The 25,338-nt window shown below is 39.2% G+C and overlaps 1 protein-coding gene and 1 non-coding gene across 2 annotated transcripts in view; one reads left to right on the top strand and one right to left on the bottom strand.

The window, feature by feature from the left end:
- Positions 1 to 25,338, top strand: part of LRMDA (leucine rich melanocyte differentiation associated) — a 1,122,954-nt gene that overhangs the window by 795,841 nt on the left and 301,775 nt on the right. The gene's annotated exons all lie outside the window — the stretch shown is intronic.
- LOC114670160 (U6 spliceosomal RNA) lies at positions 24,782 to 24,883 on the bottom strand. The gene has a single exon (XR_003719648.1). It is a non-coding gene; the product is annotated as a U6 spliceosomal RNA (small nuclear RNA).

Here is a 25,338-nt window from a genome sequence, read left to right as displayed (position 1 = left end):
GTAACAGATATAATAATAATGAAGATGTTTGAAATGTTACCCAAATTACCAAAATGTGACCCAGAGACACAAGATAAGCACTTGCTGTTGGAAAAATGGTGTTGGTAGACTTACTAGATGCAGGGTTGCCACAATCCTTCAGTTTGTAGAAAAAATAGTATCTGTGAAGTGCAATGGAATGAGGTATACCTGCAGAGGATTTCTGGGAAAGATGAATGGGCCCTCAGAATAGGTGACAGCCTGTGACAGGGTCTTTCTGGGTGTGGTGTCACCTCTATTCTCCTCTCCTGTGATGCAGTTAATCGTCCCTGGTTGATAAGATTCTAGGGGAGGGAATTCATGACTATTGAGTTACAGGAGTAGAAGCTTGGAATTTCTGCGAGCTGGTAGGGACATGAGTTTTGGGAAGATGGGGTTAGAAACTGCATGATGAATAACGGTTGTCTTCTTACACAGATTAAGTCTCTCAGGTCATAAAAGTTTTCTGGAGCTAGCAGCTTTTTTCTGATCCAGATACTTTACTAATGTAGATTTCCTTTACGGATGTAAGTTTCTTTACAAAAAGACAAGTTTTCAGAGCTACTTCTGTGTATGCAGTTCCTCAGAATAACTAGCTCGAAATATGCCAAAAAAGTATAGTTTGGGGTGGTACATCCTGTTTGGTGAGCCCAAAAAATGACCTCTCATAACCATCCCAAAGAAGTCGATGTGATGATCCATTTTCTAAAACGAGCAAACTTAGCTTCAGAGAGGCCAAATGTATTGTTCAAGGTCACATAGCAAGGGAGGAGCAGAGGCAGGTTAGAACCCAGACAGTCTAGCTAGGTCTCTAGGAAAGCCGGATGCCATCCTCATAGGGTTAATAAGAATTCTGGACAGAAATGTAGTTATAATTAAGCATTAAGCAGGCGCACTTTGACTCAGTTCCTTGTAACTGAAAGTCAGGTGACACCAGATCCTGACTATTTGCATCTCCTTTGTTCCTATAGAAAGGATTTCTGAAGTTACAACATCAGGCTTTTGTTTAAGATAGATAGGATCTCTGACACTACAATCATAAGGCTTTTGTTTGAGAATTGCAGATGCAGATTCTGAATTACAGTGGAACAGCTAATGCTAACCATTTTGAAGACCCCAATAGAGGAACTGAGTCAGCATGAGAATAGTGTCTTCATCTCCCCGTCCCATGACCTACTCTGTACTCTTTAACCAATCAATGGTCTCCACACTTTGGCCCACTCCCAAACCTTTAAAAACTCTAGCCCCAAACTCCTTGGGGAGATGGATTTGAGGTTCCTTCTGTCTCCTCGTTTCGTGGCCTATGACCAAACTTCTTTTTTCTGCTGCAACCCAGTGTCTTGGTGTATTGACTTGCCATGTACATCAGGCAGCAAACCTATTATGGTCACAAGCCCTTAGACCTCTTCTCAGATTAATGTTTTCTAAGTGCACAAAATAAAGTACAAAGGGTTACAAAGCAAATGTAGTATATTGAAATACTGTTTTCAAAATATTTAAAAATAAAATGTATGACTTAGTAATTTATGTGCTTACAGCCAGCAGCAACTATAATTTCAAAGCTATGCTAACAGCTACTATAATTTCAAAGTGTTGGTAAGCATAAACAGTGTTTTGGATTTCTACAATAATGTGACATGAAAATACCTGATTTTTATCAATGATAAAGTCACAGATACTCCTTAAACTCCAGTCATTTTGTTGCCTACATTTATAATAAAAGAAAATGGGGCTGAGGCCAGAGGATTGCTTGAGTCTTGGAGTTGGAGATTGCAGTCAGCTATGACTGCACTACTGGATTTGAGCCTGGGCAACAGAGAGAGACCCTGTCTCTTAAAAAATAACAAAAACAGAAAGAAAGAAAATGTTAAGTTCCCCATAAACATTACTGAAAATAAAAACATATTTTTATATATGTCAGATATTATACAAAAATACATATGTAGATAATTAAACATAAAAATAATTTTCCCGTCAAAATTCACAGACTTCTAAATTCTATAGGTGTGCAAGGCTTAGGTTAAGAACACTTTTGGTTTTACAGATGAGGAACTGAGGCCCAGAGAAGGAAATCTAGTGACCCAAGGTTATCAGTAATTAGTGATAAGATGTAGATTAGAGCTGATCTAAGAGAACATAAGGAAAACTTAAAATACTGTATGTTGATCTTTTCCCTTTCTCCTGTGACTTTGGTGGCTTTTGCTAACATGCTCTTGGAATGAATGTTGAACCTTTCTTTTGTCTTTGCAATGTTGTCTTTTCCAAAGTGGGAGCAGCAAGCAATTTCCCTAGTCCTGAGATCAGTTGTTGGCAATTCCTGCTTTCAGTGGCAGGGCTGGAAGGAGCTCAGAAAGGGCAGCCATACGGACTCCAGGGAAGCTTCCTGTGATTGCAACCTAAATTTGAAAACTTTATATATTTAAAGGGACAAGACTGCTTTTTTTTTTTTTTTTTTTTTTAAGATGGAGTCTCGCTCTGTTGCCTAGGCTGGAGTGCAGTGGTGTGATCTTGGCTCACTGCATCCTCTGCCCCTGGGTTCAAGCAATTCTGCTGCCTCAGCCTCCTAAGTAGCTGGGATTACAAGTGCGTGCCACCATGCCTGGCTAATTTTTGTGTTTTCAGTAGAGATGGGGTTTCACCATGTTGGCCAGGCTGGTCTTGAACTCCTGACCTCAGGTGATCCACCCTCTTTGGCCTCCCAAACTGCTGGAATTATAGGCATGAGCCACAGCACCCAGCTAAGAGTGTGTATTTATTATGTGTCTCCTCTATGCAAGGTCTTTATACATCCTCTTCCAGTTAATATTCAGAGAGGCCTAGTAAATAGTCCCCATCCTTGTTCTAGAGGGGAAGAGAGAAACTCAGCAATTGCCATGGCACATGGTGCTCTTGTGAGCCAGAGGTCGAGTTAGACTCTAGCTATGTCCTCACAGCCTAATGACACAGGCAATTTGGTCCTCAGTTTACTTATTAGGAAACTGAGGATAAAAGACTTAGCAAAATGGCCAAGTTCATGACATTAAACGACAAAGCCAGGAATTTAACTCAAGTCTGTTGCCTGTAATGCTCATCTTTGTTCCCCAGACTCTGGGGCCCTTACATTGAAGGAATAAGGACCCCTCCCCCCGCCGCCTCCCGTCTTCTCTACCCAGGGGCCTTCTCATCAGGTGTCTGTTGCAAATCTGTTATTTACAGGGCATGTCCCATGTGGGCATGCAGGAGGGGAAGGGCAGCAGGTAGAAACACATAAGGATATCCTTGACTTTGAGTTGACTTTCCTAACGTCCCTAATTGGATAAATAAAGCTAACACAAAGGGAACACACAGAAAATGTTCAATGACAAACATGGACAACATCAACAATATAATAATAATAATTGTGATGACGATGATAATAGCTAATGTTTATTGAATGCATACTATTTTAAGGATTTACCAAAAGTTTTTTTTTTATTTGATCACATATCCCATAAAGAAGAGTGTGTGATGGTAATGACACCCTTACACACTAGGCAGGAAGGACATGGCTAAGAGTGCCGCAGTCATAAACACAGAAACACGGAGATATATGTTCTCCTTACTGATTTTGTAATAATATTTGTGGCAATCTTAGCCATGAATTGAGTGAACCGGTATTATGGGAAAGGAAGGGGGTGAGATGGATCAACAAGGTCAACTCCCAAGGTGCCATGTTGGCAAATTTTCCTGCCTCATGCCTCGCCTTGGTGACATACAAATTTGTGACATTTTAAAGAAATACCCCAAACTATCAGCCCTGTGCAGAGGGAGCATGGTTCACTCCCTAGATAGTCAATTTGGGTGACAGGGGGTGGCTAGCTGCTTGCTTGGGTCTCAGGGGAGAGGCCCTGATTTTTCTAGTCCTTCTCCCCCAATCCTAACCTCAGCCCAGACATCAGGTCATTTCTATACACTCCATTAGGCTTCTCTATCCAATAAGGAACATTTTCCCTTAAACACGGTCACCATGTCATTATCACAACTAAAAAAAGCAATAATAATTCCACAGGGCCTTTCAATACCCAGTCCATATTCTAATTTTCCAAGTTGTCTCAAAAATATCTTTTTGTATCCAGTTTGTTTGATTCAACGTCCAAACACAGCCCATACCTTTTATTGCGTTGCTGTATCTCTTTGATCTTTTTTAGTCTTTAATCATCTCCCTCCCCTTCTCCTTTTTCATCTTCTCTTTGTCTCTTGTACTGTCTGTTTCTCTCTCTCTCTCTCTTATGCATTGATTATTTTTTTGAGGAATTGAATGTGTTGTCCTGGGCAATGATCCACATTCTGATTTGGCTGGTTGCTTCTTGCCATGTCATCTAACTTGTTCCTCTATCCTCTGTACGTCTTATAACCTTGTGTCAGATCAATAACTTGTTTGAATTCAAAATCATTTTTTTTATATGGCGCTGTATACTTCCTATTGCATCACATCCTGAGATGCATAATTAATATCTGATCATGGTAACTCTGTGAGGTGATGGGTGTGTTAACTAATTTGATTGTGCTAATCATTACATTTTATGTATATATACATATATATAATGTATATATACATATACAAGTTATGTCAAATTATTACATTATACACCTTAAACACTATATACAGTTTTATTGGTTAATTATATCTCAATATAGCTGGAAAATTTTAAAAAATAAAAACAAAGCAAAAACAATCCCATCAAAAAGTGGACTAAGGACATGAATAGATACTTCTCAAAAAAGATACACAAATGGCCAACATGTGAAAAAAAAATGCTCAACATTACTAATTATCAAGGAAATGCATATCACAACTGCACACCCCCCCCACCCCATGGAATACTACTTAGCCATAAAAAGGAATGAAATAATGGCATTTGCAGCAACCTGGATGGAACTGGAGACCATTATTCTAAGTGAAGTAACTCAGGAATGGAAAACCAAACATCATATATTCTCACTCACCACCTTACCCCTGCAAGAAGGGCCATATTAATATATATAATATATATAATATAAATATATATTATATATAATATATATAATATAAATATATATTATATATCTGTGTATGTATATTATATATGTATATATATAATATATCTATGTGTATATATATTTTATATATATATGTTGGCATGGATGTGATGAAAAGGGAACAGTTTTACACTGTTGGTGATAATGTAAACTAGTACAACCACTATGGAAAACAGTGTGGAGATTCCTTAAAGAACTAAAAGTAGATCTACCATTTGATCTGGCAATCCCACTCCTGGGTATCTACCCAGAGGAAAATAACTCGTTATATGAGAAAGATACTTGGACACGCATGTTTATGGCAGCATAATTTGCAATTGCATAATATGGAACCAGCCCAAATGCCCATTAATCAATGAGTGGATAAAGAAAATGTGATATATATATATATACACACACACACATACACACGCATACCTCATGGAATACCACTTAGCTGTAAAAAGGAATGAAATAATGGCATTTGCAGCAGCCTGGATGGAATTGAAGACCATTATTCTAAGTGAAGTAACTCAGGAATGGAAAACCAAACATCATATGTTATCACTCATAAATGGGAGCTAAGTTATGAGAATGCAAAGGTATAAGAATGATACAGGGGACTTTGGGGTACTGGGGGAAAGGGTGGGTGGATGGTGAGGGATAAAAGACTACACATGAGGTACAGCTACACATTAGGTACAGGAAGAATCAGCTGGATTCTTCCATTGTAAAGTTCCCAACCAACCTTTTACCTAGTGTTTGAGCATTTTTTGATGACCGTGACCTAAGTCCATTATTTCATTATATGTTGGAGAATAATTTTCTAATTTTATCATCCCTTTGTATCTATTACCTGGAATTCTGCTATGAAGAATTTTCCTCCATATAGTAATTGTTTGAAATCTTTTTTTCTCACAGCAGATAACGTGGTTTGAAAAATATTTTCTGTGGGCATTGACTGTATGAAATGCGAATGTGAAGTGGTTCCAGATGCAGTGGAAGTGGGAGGCTGAGGATCCCATGTAAGCACAGGCTTCCCTTCATCCTCTGTACCTGTAGCAGAGGAGCCCTTGGGCTCCAGCATTACAATTGGGGAATGCCCTGGTGAATAACACTGCCTGACCCCTGCCCTCACCAGGCTTACAGTGTGGGGTCCTAGAGACTGAAGGGTATGCCTCTAGTACAGAGAGGGTAGCCACTCGCCAGCTTCATGACTTTGGGGCTGTTGGCCATAGTCAACCTTGTTTCCTTATCTGTAAAGTGAGAATAAGAGTACTAACCTCACAGGATAGTTGTGAAGATTCATTGTGCTAGTGCCTATAAAATACTTGGCATAGTTTTGGCTGCATAACAATGCTTACCAAATGCTGGCTTGATTATTCTTATTGCAATAAATTTTTTTTTTAAGAGACAGTCTTGTTATGTTGCCCAGGCTGGAGTGCAATGGCTATTCACAGGTGAGATCCCACTGCTGATCAGCACAGGAGTTTTGACCTGTTCCATTTCTGACCTGTGCTGGATCACTCCTCCTTAGTCAACCCAGTGGTTCCCCGCTCCTGGGAGGTCATCATATTGATGCTGAACTTAATGTGGACACAGCCAATTGGCATAGCTCACTACAGCCCAGAACTCCTGGACTCAAGTGATCTTCTCGCCTCAGCCTCTTGAGTCGCCAGGACTACTGACTATTGCATTGGTGTGTTAGGATTGCCATAACAAAGTATTTCAACGTGGGTGGCTTAAAAACAACAGAAATTTATTCTCTCATAGTTCTGGAGGCCAGAAATGGGAAATAAAGGTGCCAGTGGGCCCAGGCTCCTCCAAAGACTCTGGGTAGAATCCTCTCTTGCCTCTTCCCCACTTCTGGTGGTAGCTGGCAATCCCTGGTGTGCTATCACTTATACATGCATCGTGCCAATATCTGCTTCTGTCGCCACATGCCTGTCTTTTCCTTCTGTCTCTTCACATAGCGCTCTCTCCTCTCTACATCTTCACATTGTCCTCTTAGAAAGATACCAGTCATATTGAGTTAAAGGCCCACCCTACTCCAGCATGACCTCATCTTAACTCATTACATCTGCAATGACTCCATTTCCAAATAAGCCGACGTTCTGAGGCACTGGGGTTTAGGACTTAACCTGTCTTTCTGGGGGATACAACTCAACGTTATAACAATTGTGTACCCATACAACACCGAGTCATCCTACATCTTGACATATATGAGGGTTTCTTGTACTTCATTGTTTGATGTGGCAGAGCCACATTTCTTGCATTTTACTGTTTTCCTACTGGTTTTCTCTCAGATATGAGATGCTATGTAGTAGAGTGAGGATAAGATGAGCAGCTCTTCCACATTTAGACCCAGAGAAGACACTGGAATAAGTCCTTCTCCACCTCCAAAGACAGGATAGGAGCAGGAAACATCAGCCAGAACATCTCCTATAAACAGCAGAAGCAGTACAGCCTTAGAGAACCCATCCATACCTCAGAACTTCCCAGCCAAGCTCATGCTGGCAGGTGCCCAGTGATTCTCCCGTCCGTATCACGACAAGCCTCGGAGTGAACTGTTTATTTATCAATTCTTAATTGAGTTGTTGTTTACTCATGATTGCCAGTGGATGAGTAATTTACTACAGAGTTCGAGGAGTCAGATAGTGAAGAGATCATTATAAAGAGAAATTATAATAAGAGTTCCCTGTACTCATGGGTCTGGTAATAAAAGATTGATATAATTAGATGGGGCTTGGTAACAAATACTATTACATTATGTCTGAATCTTATTTAAATATATTGGCCTTTTATCTTAAACTTATTAGTGGGTGGCTGTAGGTTATGTTGACACCTGCTAGCTCTTTTACTCTTGCAAAAGGAGGGCTGAGCTATAAAAAGGAGTCAATCATTTGATGTTTAGAAGCAATGGCAAGGTATTTGGGACAGTTCTCCCTGTTGATTTTTGGAGGAAGAGCAAGGTATAAGGGGAACTTAAGCTTCCACTTGGTCACAAACTTTCTGGATAACAAATTCATGACTGTGTTTCTCTGTACTGTGGCTGTGCCTACCTGGGAAACTTTAACTTGGCCAAACTCATCCTTGAGAAAGCAGGTAAAGGAAAGGGCAGGAAATAATCTGACAGTGCAGTGAGAAAATGAGCTGTGGAGTAAGACAGGCCCGAGGTGAAAACTTTGCCATAGTGGGTTGAGTGGTAGCCCCCACCCCCCCCCCCCCAAAGATAGGGCTCCGTCCTATCCCTGGAATCTGTGAATGTGCCTTTCAGCAGAAAATGAGTTGTTGGAGATGTAACTAAGGATCTCAAGAAAAGATCATCCTGGATAGTCCAGGGTGGCTATAAATCGAATGACAAGTGTCCTTGCAATAGGCACCCAGAGGAGAGATTAATGGAGAAGAGATATGAAGATGGAGGTAGAGGTTGGAGTTATGTAGAGCTGTTAGGGAATAGATTTCTGTTGTTTTAAGCCACCAAATTTATGGTAGTTTGGTGCAAGATCACTGGGAAACAAATATACCAGTTTTATAATAAATTGCTTATATGATTTTGGGCTAGACTCTTAATCTTTACAAGCCTCAGTTTTCTCATCTGTAAAAGTTGGGTTATTACACTTGTCTCTCAGTATCATGAGAACCGTGAAAGCTCACCCAACCCAGTGCCTGGTACATGACAGGCATTCAGTACACATCAGATTCCTTCTCCCATCACCTCCTACCCATTTTCCTACATGATGTTTCAACTTGAAATCTTTTTCATCTTCTCCGCCTCCTAAAATGTCTGCAAAACTAACAGCCCTCCCCTGAAGAATGTTCCATTCTTCAGGAGCTGTTCTTAGGACTGTCAAATTAGAGGAGAAAGCATGGTACAGCTGGTGTTTTTGCGGCATTTGGGTGAGAGCCATGTAGATATTAAAAGTTTTTCAAGTGCAGTTCGTTGAATGCGGCCCTATAGAGAAGCAGCTGAAGTCCACATTGTAGCTGCAGTGTGGCTGGCCAGCTGGGGTCTGTTTCCTTCACACAAGGAGGTCTCAGGGTACATTCCCAGCCATGGAGAAGAGACAACACATGTGAAAGGAGGGCGTATAATACTCTGGGCTGCAGAAAGAAGCCAATGTAAATGACTTTTTGCTGGATGTCTTTAGTTCATTGATTTTAGGCCTAGAAAGTCGTGATTGATTACATCCCACCAAATACAGGCTGGGGAAGTCAGTGTGGGAATTTAGAGCATGACTGATTTAATAAATGTTTTCAGAACCATGTATTCTTCTGAGGCATGAGAATGATGAGAAAAAGAACACTGGTTAAGAGCTAGCAGAGCTGGGGTCTGGCTTCATTTCTGTCCTTGATTAGCTGTGTGACTTTGAGCCAGTCATTTAACTTCTCCGAGGCTTCAACTTCACAGTGAGGTTTGTGGAGCCGTACATCTCAGTACTAGCATTCAATGGTTCCATGAAAACTCACAGTGATCCCCATGAGGTCAGTGTCCACCTATGTAGCACACGTATTTTGTTTGGCATGGCTGGGGAGAGGAGAATCACAGGAAGGCAACAAGGGAAAAAAATTTTTTAAAAATTGGATATTCTCTTCTATACACTATCCAGGGCTTCATCCATCATCCAGGGGAAAACCAGACATGTTTTAAAGACTTGAGACCTCCACTGCCTGGTCCTATTGAGGAACCTGTGTTAATGACAGTTTTGCCATCTCTAAATGGTATTGAAAATCCAGGGTCTGGGAATAAGTAGTCAGGGGAGCGCCTGGGGGCATGGTCCTGTTATAAGGTCGTAGTGTTGGTTTTTGGGACATTAGCCCACTTCCCATTGTCTGTTATGTTGAGGCCAGTTTTCATGTATGCTTCCCCATGTCTTCGAGCATATTCTGATCAATTCATTGATGGTGAGAGGCAAGGAAAGGGAAGGAAATAGACATTTTTTAAATGCCCATGATGAGCTCCCTACTGGGAAGGTTCTGTATTCACAGCCATCTTATGAGGCAATCACTTTACCCCTGTCTTATACATTATGAACCTGAGACTTGGAGATGTTGGATAAGTTGGATAAAGTCACTAAATTATTAAGAAGCAGAGCCAGGAATTGAACACATGTCTGTGTGAGGGCCTGTGCTTTCTTTGCCTTGGCATCCTGCCTTTATACTATCACAGCTCTGGCATGCATTGTATACAATGCACTGGGCCGATGGGAAGTAGCAGTGGAGGAGGGGAGGATGGGGGTAAAGAGAACTATGTATCATTCTTGTTCTTGAACATATTATCTAATTAAACAAATAAAACTAGCATAAAGGGAATACGTGAGACAAGTTAACAATTTTATTTTATCAACAATATAAAAATTAGAGATACGATAATAGCAGCTAACATGTATTACATTGTATATATGCCAAATACTAAAGACTCTACAATTGTTTTCTCAATTATCACCATGATCCCATGTCCACATTTCACTGATGAGGAAGCTGAGACATAGAGAGACTTGGAAACTCTACCAAAGTTCACAGCCTTTGGACTTCCAGCGGTGAGCCAGGATTCCAATCCAGCCCGATTGGTTTCATGCGGTACTGCTGGTGTTACTAGTCATCAAATAAGGGAACGCAGGGCCCACAGTAGGCTCATTAGGAGAGATGAGTTTGGTTTGAAGTGGTCCTGGCTGACTGAAGGGAGGAAATGAAACTCAAAAAGCCTGTATGGAAATAACCCTGTGGTCACATCAGAGATCAGGTTTCTAATGCAGATTCTTACCAGCTCATGGTAGGACCTTGCAGTAGTTGCAGGGCTTTTCCCACACCTCCTCTCATGTCTCATGGCTAACAACCTATTTTCTTCTGCATTCTAATCTCCTGAGAATTCTCTCTAAAATGGAGGGATCGTTAGAAGGCAGATATTTTTGGAGCATGTCTCCCCTGGGCCAAGCAAGTGCTTGGAACCAGGGGTGCAGGGAAAGCCGTACGAATCCACAGCTGACTGTGGGACAGCAATAGGGTCTGAGAGTGTTAGGTCCTGCAACCTTTCTTGAAGCACAGATAGGAGTGAGTGCCGCAGAATTATGGCCCTGGTTTAGTCCAACTGGCATTGCTTATGTAAAAGCAAGAGCTTTGTCAACTGCAATCCCACTTTAAAGGGTGTGTGGGATTGAAAGAAGATGGCTTGAAGGAAGAGACCAGTGCCTGTGCTCTGTCTTTGCATTGCACATGAGTGTCTCTTGTCCTGAAAGATCAGGTGGACCGGATAATTGCATAACAAAGATGGGTGCAGCGAAGGGATGAGGGGATACAAAAGGGGAGAGGCTACAAACAGCAGAGCCAGGTCAGGTCTTGGAGAGTAACTAGTCACAGATTGCAGTCAGATCCTGGGCTAAAATATTTTAAGTGAAAACAGTGGATTTAAATGCCATTAACAGAGCATGTATTCTGCAGGTTCTTTTATACCAGCCAGCTTCACTGATTCCAGTGACTATCTTGTCTTACCTCCTCTGTCCCTTACTCTTCACTCTTGCCACAGCTATCCCAGAATAGCTTAACTTTCCAGGGTTGCATATCAAGAAATTGTGAGTTGGAGAAAATAAAGTGACTTAAATAGATGACTGGTTATAGGGTTAAAATACAAAACTACATTTTCTGATTTCTAGTTTGATATTTCCCCACAATGCTGTACTGAAAGCATTTTTCTGTCTTTAAGGCATGGAGAAAAGTGAGGGAGTCTTGGGGTTTCTCAGAATTTGAGGCAACATCCTTAACATTGGGCAAGGTAGTCTGGCTATTAACCATGAAACCCTGTGGAGTGAGCTTAGTTTCAGAGCCCAGGGCCTCTGTGACAACCAAACACATTTGCTCTTTGGAAAATAATTATAGATCCTTTTGAGAGATTCAGCTGTGGATAAAACTGGAATACTCTGGCTAGAAAAGTACTTACTATGAAATCCATTCACCTAGTGTGATAGATTGTTAAAAATGGCTACTTTTATTCCATCCCTTTATGCATGATTCCCCCCGGCCCCCTGTCTAGCAAGGTGTCTGTAATATTCCTCCTACCAAGAGTAGAGTTTCTCTACCCACCCCTTGAATCGGGGCTTGACCTTGTGACTTCTTCTGGTCAGTAGGGCATTAGCAAACATGAATGTATCAGAGGCTTAGAAAGCGTCTGCATGTGGGGCCCTACGCTCTTTTTGATACCCTGAGACTGCCATGTAAAGAGATTGGGGTACCTTCCAGAGGTTGAGAATATTTGGAGCAGACAAAAGTCATCCCAGCAGAGACTCCCTGGACCAAAGTGAAGGCACCTGCATTTTTGCTAAAATGTCTAAGTGGAAGGGTATTGTTATATGCAGTCCTATCATGTTTCCTCAAATAATGGGGAAAGGACACAGGTTCCATATATGCTTGTGAATCCAGCCGTCTTCATTGGAAAGCATGTGGCCTGCAGAGATTCAGTGGAATGACCTTACCCCAATAGTCCAGGACAGTGGATCTCAATTAGGAGCTACTTTGACTCCCAAGAGTCACTTAATAATGTCTGGATACATTTTTAATTTTTGTACCCCCAGGGCAGAAGTATGCTACTGGCATGTAGTGGATATCGGCTAGGGATGCTGCCGAACATCCTACCATGCACAGGACAGTCCCCACAACCAAGAATGATCTGGTCAAAATGATCAAGTCCGAAGTATTAATAGTGTTGAGGTTGAGATACCCTGGTCTGGGCAATTGTTGACTTCATGTCAGGTTTTTCAGAGTTCCTTAACTTATCTAGCCAATACTTCACCAGCCTCATCTTCTTCAAGAGCAAGCTCTCTCTTTGGGAGTCTCTGAAGAGTCTGTCAAAAACATAACTTAACATCCTGAGAGATGCCTCTTTAGGGTTGGATGAAGATGATTTTCTAATTTTAAAATGCCTTCCTAGCCCCAGATTTTGTGCTTATATTTCAGAGAAGTAGATTGAATGCCTGAGGGAAGGACATGGATCAAGGTGGGAAGTCAGACGTAAGCAGAGCTACATTTGCGGAAAGTATGAGTTCAGTTTAATTTTTGCTTATGGACTACAAAGATGGCCATCACCTCTAAACCTTGGAGAATTCTAAGCTTTTTCTGGGAGAGGAACATCTCTATCACATCTGCCACAGCGGACGGCTTTGTGCCGGATAACATATCATTGGCTTGAAAACAGAGTGAGCATGTGTGGAAGGGCCTGTAATTTTTAATATGGCATTGACCATAATTTATCATGTCATACCACCCACTCACAGCAGCCTCATCGTATGAAATGCTAAATGCCTTTCTTATCAACACTTGATGGGAAAATGCTGTTCTGGCATCTTCCTCTAAGGGAAACAGAAATCTAACCATGTTCCTTCCAGCCTAGAACTCTGTACACAAAGATCAGACTTGTTTTTCTCCCTGAAAATTTATAGATATTTACAAGGACTCATATCCTGTTTGCTATTTAGAGGGGCAATGGAGTGAGAAAGAATTATGTAGCAAGTTTCTTTTTCTTGAGATTTGCTCAAGCTGCTCTATGACTTAAAAAACTCAGATACTACTCCCCATTTTTATGGGCGGCTTGCTGTTTTCTGTTCTTGATTTCCTCACCGACTTTCTTGGCAAAGCTATGCTTCAGTACTCCTAGCGGGTGGCTAGATTCTCAGTGAGATGCTTCTGTCATAAAATACTGACCCTAGAAAAGGAGGTTCAATTCATGATCCAGGGTGAAGTCCTTGTGTTAGTCCTATTAAAAAACCAACTTTTACTGAGTGTTCCAAGACTGGATTCTTTCTTCCCTGTTGTTGGCGGCTCTCAGTAGGTGCAGACTTTCTGCAGAACTCCGATGGCACCCATGAAGGAGGAGGAATCCACTCTTATGGTATTAGAGTTTTATGAACCCTTTCTTAATATTAGAATGGAATCCTACAGCCAGGAGAAAACTGTGTCTCACATTCAAAGAGGCAGACAATTGGAACCTTCTGAAAAATTTTAAAGAAATAGAAAGTGTTGCTTCTTTTTAAATATTTGCTTGGGTTTGATCACTTAATAATTTTTAATAGATCACAATACTGCATTTTCAGGTAGATCAACTAAAATGCTTAGAGAATGGGTTCTGTTTAATTTAATTCCCTAGTTAACTTACAGCAAACCACGATTTATTTATTTATTTATTTATTTATTTATTTATTTATTTATTTTTATTTATTTTTTGAGACAGTTTCACTCTTGTTGCCCAGGCTGGAGTGCAATAGCACGATCTTCGCTCACTGCAACTTCAGCCTCCCAGGTTCAAGTGATTCTCTTGCCTCAGCCAGCTGGGATTACAGGCATGTGCTACCTCGTCCGGCTAATTTTTTTCTTTTGTAATTTTAGTAGTAATTAGGTTTCAGCATGTTGGCTACGTTGGTCTTGAACTCCTGACTTCAGGTGATCCGCCTGCCTCGGCCTCCCAAAGTGCTGGGATTACAGGTGTGAGCCACCTCACTCAGCCACAAATTTTTCATTTAACACAGTTGAATATGATTTCATGACTAGGGTTCTCGTTGCTGAGTTATCATTCTTCAGCTGGAGAAGGGGAGAGGGAAGGTGCACTGATTGCCAAAGATCCCCTGGCATTTTGTGAAGCAAGACTGAAAGATGTATCCTGGAAAAAATTCATTAGTTTGACTCTCTTTTTAACTGCATTCCTATAAATTGAGACTTTACTCATTTAAGGTGGTTATGAGAATTGAGTGGATAAAATGAGTTACAGCGGGTGGCACATTGCAAGCTTTTGATGGTAAATTATGGATATTAGGATGTGTATGTACTTTCATTTGTAAGTAATGAGTTTTATAAAATGTTATGGTACATTTCTAGACTGACCTTGAAGGAGAATACTAAGATAACTTTGGAGAACCAAAAAATGAAAAAAGTGTATCCGTTTCTCATCATGAATAGGTTTCAAATCTTGTATTTGGAGCATTTAAATTTAAGTTTGAAGAAGGACTGAGGTCACATCTTTCTCCATTGGACATTCTTTCTGATGAATAAGTACTAAAACTGCTTTGAATTTGGTTTCCCCCTTAGATAAGAATTTATTTTTTCCATACGATCTTTTCTTTGCACCTGAAGGAGCATTGAGGGTGAAAAATAGAGGCCTGTTTCCTGTTCCTAACTGGAGCCCTCCAAGGTTGTCAAACTAGAGCAACAACTTTGTGGGATTTATGCCTGGGACCTGTCAAAGTAGAATTATCATAGCAAACCCTCTCTGCTATCAATCAAAGGGGTATTGGGGATGGCAAGGGCAGGCATTTTTCAAATTTCTTTACTGTGCATATTTAGTCTTGTGCCTGGGGGAGGAAGAGCTCCTTTGAACAGTTCTTGTAGATTTCTTTTCCATCAGATGGCAGCTCACAAAACTACTTAATCTTCCCCAAAGGGCTTCTCTCATTGGCCTGCTGAGAAAAACAGCCAAGGATGAGAGAAGGGGGAAGACAGGGGCAATCCAACAGCAAATCCTAGAAAATAAGGCATTGCTTTCAGAGGATGCACGGTCTAAGTTTGGTCACACTGATGTCACGACTTAGAAAAGCACACTGTCCATTGAAGGTTATCTCCCGTCATTTCTAAGTACCGTGTGGACATTTAGCAACAGCACAAAGCTGACACTGCTATCATAGTGCTGTGAGTATTCTTCTGTCCTCCAGAGCCATTTCCCACATTTGTCAAGACAAAGGTTGAAGGGGACCGGACAAGGGAAATGGGTCACCCATTCATTCCCGTCTGTCAGAGGTTTGCTTTGTCATGATAACATTCAAGGAGCATGTTTATCTATCCTGCTACTGGAGGTTAAGGCAAGGGTAACAAAAAGAAGAGAAGAAACCCTGTTTGAAAAGTTTACAAATCCTGCCCTGAGGGCTGTAAACAGAATCCAGCCGGTGGTGGAGCGTGTTAAATACTGCCACATTGATAGGGACCTGGTTCCCTGGCACTAGAAATCCACTCATGTAAACAGAGGAACTGTTGCTGTGAATCGGGTCTGTTTTGACTTAAAGTCTAAGAAACACATTGCCTTCAAAGTGAATTCTTAGGTGTCACTTCCCATAAGTTATGGCAGAAGATTACAAAGCTACTGATATAACATATTAGTTTGATGGACAGAATTATACCCCCAACGCTTCCTGCTCTCCCCAATGACGCACACTAACTTAGTGTGCTGTGACAGCTGCCTTGATTTACCACCAGTCTGGGAGGCCAACCGGGAGAAGGAACGTTCACATGGACGCAGGGCCTGAGACTGGCCTGGAGCCTAGTTTATAAAGCTGCCCTGTAATTCACCACAAATGTGTCACCATTAAAAGAGGAAAAAAGGATAGCAGATAATAAATACTCTTTAATTTATTAGCTAACAACAAAGAGATCAGAGCCAGTTGTGATGTGATTGTTTGACATAATATTGTCAAGGAAAAAAAAGCTAAGTTGACCAGAGAGGTAAATTACACATTCAAGCAGATGCATCAACTCTTGGCTTGTCATAAGCCCAGCTAAACAAAACACCACACAGAGGGGAGGACTGGCCAAGAGCAGAGCCATTTATCTCTGAAAGAGACATATTCAAGAGCAAGTGAAATAAGACATAGTTCTTTTGGACTTGGTCAGAGGCCAGGTTTTAACTGTTATAAATTAAATGTTTTGTGTATAGGATTTGGCAATTCTAGTTGCCTTTGTCATGGCAGGGAGATGTTAGGTTTTTCTGCCTGTCTTAAACTCATGGTTTGGTCAGCTGGGGTGTGTGTCCCTACTGCTAGATACTGGAGGATCAGTACCTTCTGGTAATTAGCAGATATTGGGAAGGTTTCTTATGTGGCTTGTGATAAAATCAGTGGCTTTAGAAACACTTGTAATCGCCTTTGTTTTCTGCGATTCTTCCTCTGCGATTGTTTAGCAATACACACACAGGTCACCAGGCGGGGATTCATACTGATGTTAGAGTCGTGGAACCTGAGGATTGGAAGAAACATTTCATCCCACATCCCACCCAGGACATGCAGACGGTTGTGTATGAGCGGGGCAACTTCCAGGGAGGCCAGGCATCTGTCGCGTGTTATTGTGATAGAGCTCAGAGTCAACCAGTGCCTGCTGGGCTTTTATTTTTTAAGCTACTGCCCAGAAAAACTCTCCCATCCCTTGCTTGGGAAATTGAGTTTTCAGATCTAAGTGGGTACTTTTGCTTCGTTTTGCATATTATGGGTCCTTGGGTTTAGCCTATTGTTAGAACACAGATTTCTGGGTTTTATTCAACAATCTGGAGGCAAGGATAGAGTCCTGAGGGTAGGTTTAAGGACATTGATTCATGGATCAACATTTTTTTTTTTGGGTGTAGTTAATTGATCTGCTATGAATTGACCTGCATCTCATTTATTTTATTTGTTGCAAAGCAATATCATGGGGGATTTTTGTTAGATGTCTTATTGAAATCAATGTATAATGTTTATGGTCTCACTGATCTACCAGCTGAATAACTATTTCTAAAAGAGCTAGAAGGCAGGGAGAGAGAGAGACAGAGAGAAAGGGAGTGGAGAAGAGAGAGAGAGAGAGAGAGAGATTGATTTGGCCTTACTCGTTCTAGGTAAAAAGGTGTACTAGCTCTTACAAATCGCTACTATCTTTTCAACTTGCTCATATATCATATATTTAATATAATTTTTCACAATTGTAGTGTCTTATTATTTTTAGAATCTTGTTCCTCCTTAAAAAAATCAACAAAAATATGAAATTTGCCCAAATTTGCTTTTGATCTTTATTTTTTCAAATATTAGTAATATTGTTTCCATGATCAGATCTATAAGAATTATTTTACTGTTGCTATCGTAAAATAAGATACTACTTGTATAGGTCTAGAGACCAGGCTTCTCCTGTCTTGTAAGCTCTCTAGGGCCTCATTCTTTCATTTTTTTTTCTTTTTTACTTTTCACTCATCAGTCTAGCCTAAAGATATAATTTCATGATGGAGAAAATAATGACAAAACAAGAGCTTAGTTTTAATCATTCTGCCTTTTCTCTGTCATTTGGGATTTCTTTTTTTAAAAACCATTTTCCAACAGTAGACTTACTTTCTTCCTTTGAGCATTGTTTTCATAAGTGACTTCTTAAAATCTGAGTTCATAGAATGTGCCCCATACAATTATACTAGTTTGGTTTCTTTCACTGCTTCCCCATCCTCAAGCTTCCCCAACCTTCCTTGTTGTCAGTTTTCATAATTATATACTCAGAATTTCACTTTTAGTAGCATCCTTCCTTCTGGAATTTCATGTCCTATTAGGATCAATATCTGTGGAAATACTATACTATACTGTACTGTACTATACTATACTATACTATACTGTACTGTACTGTACTGTACTATACTGAAATGCTATAGTCTCTTAAAAATAAAGCAAACCCAATCAAGAGTATTCATATATTTGTGTTCCAAAATATGCAAAGTTATCTCCAATTAGGCACAGTCACTTTCTCCTAGGGGTCTCATATCTTCCATACCACCAATCTTTTTATTTTATAAGTTTGATCATGTTGGCATTTGTTCTGCTATATAATATATATTATGTTGCTACGTTTTAAATATGTTCACTAAATGCACTTCTGCCTAATTTTCCTGGTATCCAAAAAGGATTTTCCCTCTTCACCTCTTCTTCTCTCCCCTCTCTCTATTGGAAATACCTTTCTTTTGAACAAGGTGTTCTCCTCCACTGTCACATTCACGGCATGATGACCCATCACCATGTGTTTAGTTCAAGTTCCTTTTATTTTAGGAAGTTAGGACCAGTTTTATAGGAACAATGTCCTTGTATCATGTCAACTCCCTGTTCAAAAACCTTCAGGACCTCCTCCTCGCATTTGGGATACAGCCACAAACCCTTAGCCTGGCTTCTAAGTCCACTTAACCTTGACCTCAACGTACTTTTTTAGACTAACCTTCCAGGCTTTCCCTATTTACACTCAGCCTTTCAAATTAACTGATCTGCTCATATCCAGCAACATGATTTGTTCTTTTATTCGTTCACCTCTTTGGGCTTTCCCCCAGACCTTTTCTAGTTTTCTATTAATTAGAAGGTAAGTCACTAAAAAGGTCATTAAAATCAAATGTCTTTCATTGACTTTTGTTTTTTTCTCTATGAAGAATAAAATAATTTTATGGTGCAAAATGAACTTTCGAAGACTAAGAAAGAACATAAAGTTTGGGGCCAACCAAAATTAAAAGTGACTTACAATTAATACTACCAAAGAAGGCAACCTTCCGCTGTCCTTTAAGTCAGCAAGGATTTACGAGAGTGCTTGATGATTGTGTGTTGCATTTCCTCTGTTGGAAATGATACCTAGAATTTTAGAAGCATAGATTCTGAAGGATGACTTCATTCTAAGGATATTAGGAGCCCACTGTTACCCATCTCAACCTTGGGTACCTGTAATACACTGACATTCGTACACATGGCTACATATCATTCTTATTATTCAGTCCACAGCCATTGCCAGGATAGATAAAAAGCAACCGTCATTTCATATCAGACCAAGCTAGGAAAGTACATCTTTCCTCAACCAAGAAGATGGAGTATGAACCAGACCACATGGCCCAGTGGATGGGAATTGATAGTGCATATAGTAGCTTTAAAGCAGCGTCGAGCAAAATAGATTTAAATCATTCTGAAAGAAATAAATCCTAACAATGGATACATTGTGCTGAATGAAATGAAGCTCACAAAAGAATTGATTAGGAAGTATACCAAATGGAATAAAATGTAGCAGAAAGGCACATATTGGAGAGAATAAAATATGTTTCAGTCTGAAGGGGATTGAATTTACTAAGTTACAACCGACCAGCTATAAAGCAGATGAATAAAATATGTAGTCAAGTCAAATGGACATTCAATGGGAATAGGTTTATATAGATCAATGGCATCATGTGATCAGTTTCATTCTTCTAATTCTATGACTCATTGTGTAATATCTTTAGCTCTCTCAAGAAAATCTGGGGCTTTACCTGAATCCTGAAAGAGGGAACTCACCTTAAAGGGTGTATGATTAATTGGAAATTAATTGGAAATAAGTTATTGTTTGTTGGCTTGTCTTGGTCCAGAGAACCATGATAATTTTCTGGAATTAGAAGGATTTTACAGTAAATTGCAATAGAGTATCACAGTGAAGACTATTTAAGCATTTTCTTCCAATGAAAACTTAGTTCTACCTGGTCACTGTGCTGAAATGCTTAAAGCCATCAATGATCTTCATTTCTCTTTCTAGGAAACTTGGAAATTTTAGGTCAATATTGAAATCATCTTGCTGGAAATTTTCTCCCACATGCAAACATATTCATTAAACACTTCCGTTGTGCTTCAGACGGAGTCCTTTGGAGAATATCATTCTCAACATGAATGAAACTTATTTCCAGTGTTATTCACAGTGGCATATCAAGGGCAGGGGGACGAGAGTGGTCTACTCCAGGTACAGACAATGAGGGGATGCATTGTTTGTAGAAAACTTTGAAACAATAATAAAACCAACTAAAATTTTATGTATATTCTATTATCACCATGTACTGGCAATTCAGGCAATTAAAGTGATAAAAATACTCGTCTCTGGAAAAAAGCTGTCAGTCTAAATAATTGCCAGGAGTTCTGTTGTATTTGAAAATAATGACTATTATTGTTAATGTTTATTACATTTTAACACAGTTAAAAGTTTATCTTTTAAGACACATTGTATTCTACATGGAGTTAATCTGGAGAACTCCTAGCTCTCCAGGAAGCCTTAGCATACATGAACTTAGCTATAAATTCATAGTGGTTTGGAATTATTAGAGATCACATCACAGTCAGTATCTCTAAAACCTTAGTAGCATATATTTCTGTGTTTGAACAATATATTTGAACTAGGCAGTCACAGAAAAATGATTGAGAGATAAAGAAACAGGTCTTGAGTTAGTTCTGTCATTCAGTGAGACTACTTGGAACATTTACTTGTACTTAATATTTAAAACAATAAAATACAAACCATGAAGTGTACTATTTTTTCTTTGGTAATTGCAAATTTAAGTTTATGCATGAATAACTCAAATATATTTGAATAATAGCTTTACATTAAAAATTTAATTTTCTTTTTAGTTGTTAATTATTTCAAAACAAAAGCAAATGAAGAAAAAATAATAATTACTAATTACATGATTATAACTGAAAAGAATTTTGTTTTATGGAGGAAGGGAGTATTAAAAATTATCTGTTCTGGGTATCAAATATGCTAGCTATGGCACTGGGTACTTTTTTTTTTTTTTTTGAGACAAAGTCTCACTCTTGTTGCCCAGGCTGGAGTGCAATGGCATGATCTCAGCTCACTGCAACCTTTGGCTCCCAGGTTTAAGTGATTCTCCTGCCTCAGCCTCCTGAGTAGCTGGGAATACAGGTGTCCGCCACCATGCCCAGCTAATTTTTGTATTTTTAGTAGAGATGGGGTTTCATCATGTTGGCCAGGCTGGTCTCAAACTCCTGACCTCAGGTAATACGCCTGCCTCAGCCTCCCAAAGTGCTGGGATTATAGGTGTGAGCCACCACGGCCGGCCAGCATTGGGTATTTTTATTTTTATTTTGGTTACAGATGATAAAACAATTCAAATTGCTAAAAAAATATATAATTTGATACTTTATTAATTACCTTTTATTTTGCAACAAACCACCTCAAAATTTAATGGCTTAAAATATTAGCTATATATAAGGTCACAGTCCTGTGGGTTGGCTGGATGCTTCCTCTCTGGACTGACTCAGTTGGGGCTGTATGGTCGCAAATTTCCTCACATGTCTGGGGCTCAGCTGAGATGGCTGGAATAGCTTTCCATGTGATCTCTCTTCTTCCAGGAAGCTAGCCTGGGTGTGTTATGTGGTGGGAGAAAGTTTCCCCTAACAGGAGAAGGAAAACTCCATGCTCAAGTACCTTTTAGGCATTTACTTGCATAACATTTGTTAATGACTCATTGGACAAAACATGTTACATGGCCAAGTCCACATACTAGGGGTGGAGAACAAGACTCTACCTCTTGATGGAAGAGTGGTAAGGTTACATTGCCCAGGGAAGAATATATAGAGGGAAAAGGAATTTTTGCAGCATTTTTTTGTGAATAATCTACCACCTACCCATAAGGGTTGTGCTATCTCCAGGTATTCAAGTAACATTGGCAGTAATTTCCATCTGCATACTTTGTCTCAGTTCTACTTTTTTATGTAGTTCATATAGCCTTTTTAAATTAAATGTATTTTTTTTTACTTGGCACATAATACTTGTACATATTTATGGGATACCTATTGATGTTTCAATACGTATAATGTATTGCATGATCAGATCAGTGTAATTAGCTTATCCCTCATCTCAAACATTTTTCATTTCTTTATGTTGGGAACATTCAATATCCTTCTTCTAGCTATTTGGAATGATATAATATATTATTGTTAACTGTAATCATTCTACAATGTTTTTTTTAACATGAGAAATTATTCCTCTTATCTGGCTGTAATTTTTCATCCTTTAACAAATCTCCCTAACCCTCTCTTTGTTTTACCCTTCCCAGCCTCTTGTATTATCTCTTCCACTTTTCATTTCTATGAGATCATCTTTTTTTAGCTTCCACAATATGAGTGAGAACATGTGGTGTTTAGTTAGTTCTGTTCCTGACTTATTTCACTTAACATAATATCCTCCAGTTTTATCCATGTTGCCATGAATGACAGGATTTAATTTATTTTTATGGCTGAGTGATATTCCTTTGTGTGTATATATATCACATTTTCTTTATCTACTATTCTGTTGTTGGATACCTAGGCTTAGTCCATATCTTGCCTATTGTGAATACTGCTTCAAATAAACATGGGAATGCAGATGTCTTTTTGATATGATGATTTCCTTTCCTTTATATACATTCTTAGTAGAAGGATTTTTGGATCATATGGTAGTTTTATTTGTAGTTTTTAAGGAACCTTGATACTGTTCTCCATAGTGGCTGTACTAATTTACATTCCCACCAACAGTGTAAAGAGTTCCCTTTTTTCACTGTCCTCACCAACATTTGTTATTTTTTGTCTTTTTGATAATGGCCATCCTAACTGGGGTGAGATGATATCTCATTGGTGTTTTGATTTATGTTTCCTTGATGATTAGTGATGTTGAGTATTTGAAAATATATTTCTTAGCCATTTGTATGTCTTCTTTTGAGCAATGTCTGTTCAGATCATTTGCCCCTTTTCATTCTTAATTTTTTCCTTCACTCATTGGTTGTTCAGGAGTATGTTGTTTGATTTCCATGTATCCGTACAGTTTCCAGCATTCCTTTTGTTATTGACTTCTAGTTTTATTCTATTGTTGTCTGAGAAGATGCTTGATATAATTTTGATTGATCAAAATTTGTTGAGACTTGTTTTGTGGCGTAACATATGGTCTATCCTGGAGAATGTTGCATCTGCTGATAAGAATGTGTATTCTGTAGCTGTTGGGTAAAATGGTACTTAAATGTCTGTTAAGTTCATTTGGTCTCTGGTGCAGTTTAATTCCAACATTTCTTTGTTGATTTTCTTTCTAGATGATCTGTCCAATGCTGAGAGTAAGGTGTTGAAGTCCCTTAGCTATTATTGTATTGGGGTCTATCTCTCCCTTTAGATCTAATAATTTGTTTTATATATATATCAGTGCTCTGGTGTTGGGTGCATATATATTTATAATTCTTATATTCTCTTGCTTAATTGATTCCTTTGTTGTATAATATCCTTCTTTATCTCTTTTTAGAACTTTGACTTGAAGTGTGTTTTGACTGATATAAGTGTAGCTACTTATGCTTGCTTTTGGTTTCTCCTAGTGTGGGATATATCTTTCCATCTCTTCAGTTCAAGTCTATAGATGCCTTTACATGTGAGGTGAGGGTGAGTCTCTTGTCGACAGCATATAATTGGATCTTTTTCTTTTTAAATCCATTCATCTTGTCTATGTTTTTTAACTGGATAATTTAATCCATTTACATTCAAGGTTATTATTGATAGGTGAGGACTTACTCTTGTCATTTTATTCATTGTTTCCTGGTTGTTTGGTATATCTTGTTCTTTACTTCCTCACTTATTATTTAATTTTGCACTTGGATATTCTCTGTAGTGACAGGTTTCTCTTTTTCTTTTGTGTATTGCCTTGCTTCTTTTTCTTCCTTGTGTATTGTCTCTACCAGCGAGTTTTACAGCCATTTTTTGCATGTTTTCATGATGGTGATTATTATTTTCCAGATGTAAGGCTTCCTTGAGAATTTCTTGTAAGGCCAATCTAGTGGTGATAAATCTACTTAGTTTTAGCTTGTCTGAAAAAGATTTTATTTCTCCTTAATTTCTAAAGGATAGCTTTGCTAGGTATAATATTCTTGGCTGGCATTTTTTTTTCTTTTAGTACTTTGAATATGTCATCCCATTCTCTCTTGGCCTATAAGGTTTCTGCTGAGAACCCATTATTAATGTAATGAGGGTTCCCTTATATGTGACTTGATGCTTTTCTCTTGCTGTTTTTAGGATTCAATCTTTGTCTTTGACTTTTGACAATTTGAGTATAATGTGCTTCCAAGAAAACCTGTTTGGAGTGACTCTATTTGCAGTTCCTTGATCTTCCTGGATCTGGATGTCTATCTTTCTCCCAGGACTTGGAAAGTTTTCAGCTATTAATTCATTAAGTATGTTTTCTGCACCCTTTTCCTTCTCTTAAATATATGAACTACACAAATTCATATGCCATCCTTGTGCAGGGGCCATGCTAATCTTCTCTGTATCATTATAATTTAAGTATAGGTACCACTGAAGTGAGCATTTTTAAGAAATAAATTTTGATAAGATGGCCAATATCAGCAAATGGATTACTTCTTGCCAGCTTAGCAACCCCACTGGAAAGAGAGCTGTTTCCAATAGTTCAAGACAAAATTTGAAGACTGACTTTTATTGGCTGGATTGGCTTGCATTTCTTTTCTTTTTTTTCTTCTTCTTCTTTTTTTTTTTTTTTTTTTTTTTTTTGAGACAGGGTCTCACTTTGTCGCCCAGGCTGGAGTGCAGTGGCGTGATCTCAGGTCACTGCAAGCTCTGCCTCCTGGGTTCATGCCATTCTCCTGCCTCAGTCTCCTGAGTAGCTGGGACTACAGGCGCCTGCCACCACGCCTGGCTAATTTTTTTTTTTTTTTTTTTTTTTGCATTTTTCAGTAGAGACGGGATTTCACCATGTTAGCCAGAATGGTCTCGATCTCCTGACCTCGAGATCCACCCGCCTCGG

Source organism: Macaca mulatta, chromosome 9 (genome assembly GCF_049350105.2).
Source record: "Macaca mulatta isolate MMU2019108-1 chromosome 9, T2T-MMU8v2.0, whole genome shotgun sequence".
NCBI classification, from domain to species: domain Eukaryota; kingdom Metazoa; phylum Chordata; class Mammalia; order Primates; family Cercopithecidae; genus Macaca; species Macaca mulatta.
Note: the sequence above shows the minus strand (reverse complement) of the source record. Positions and strands in the feature narration are given on the sequence as shown.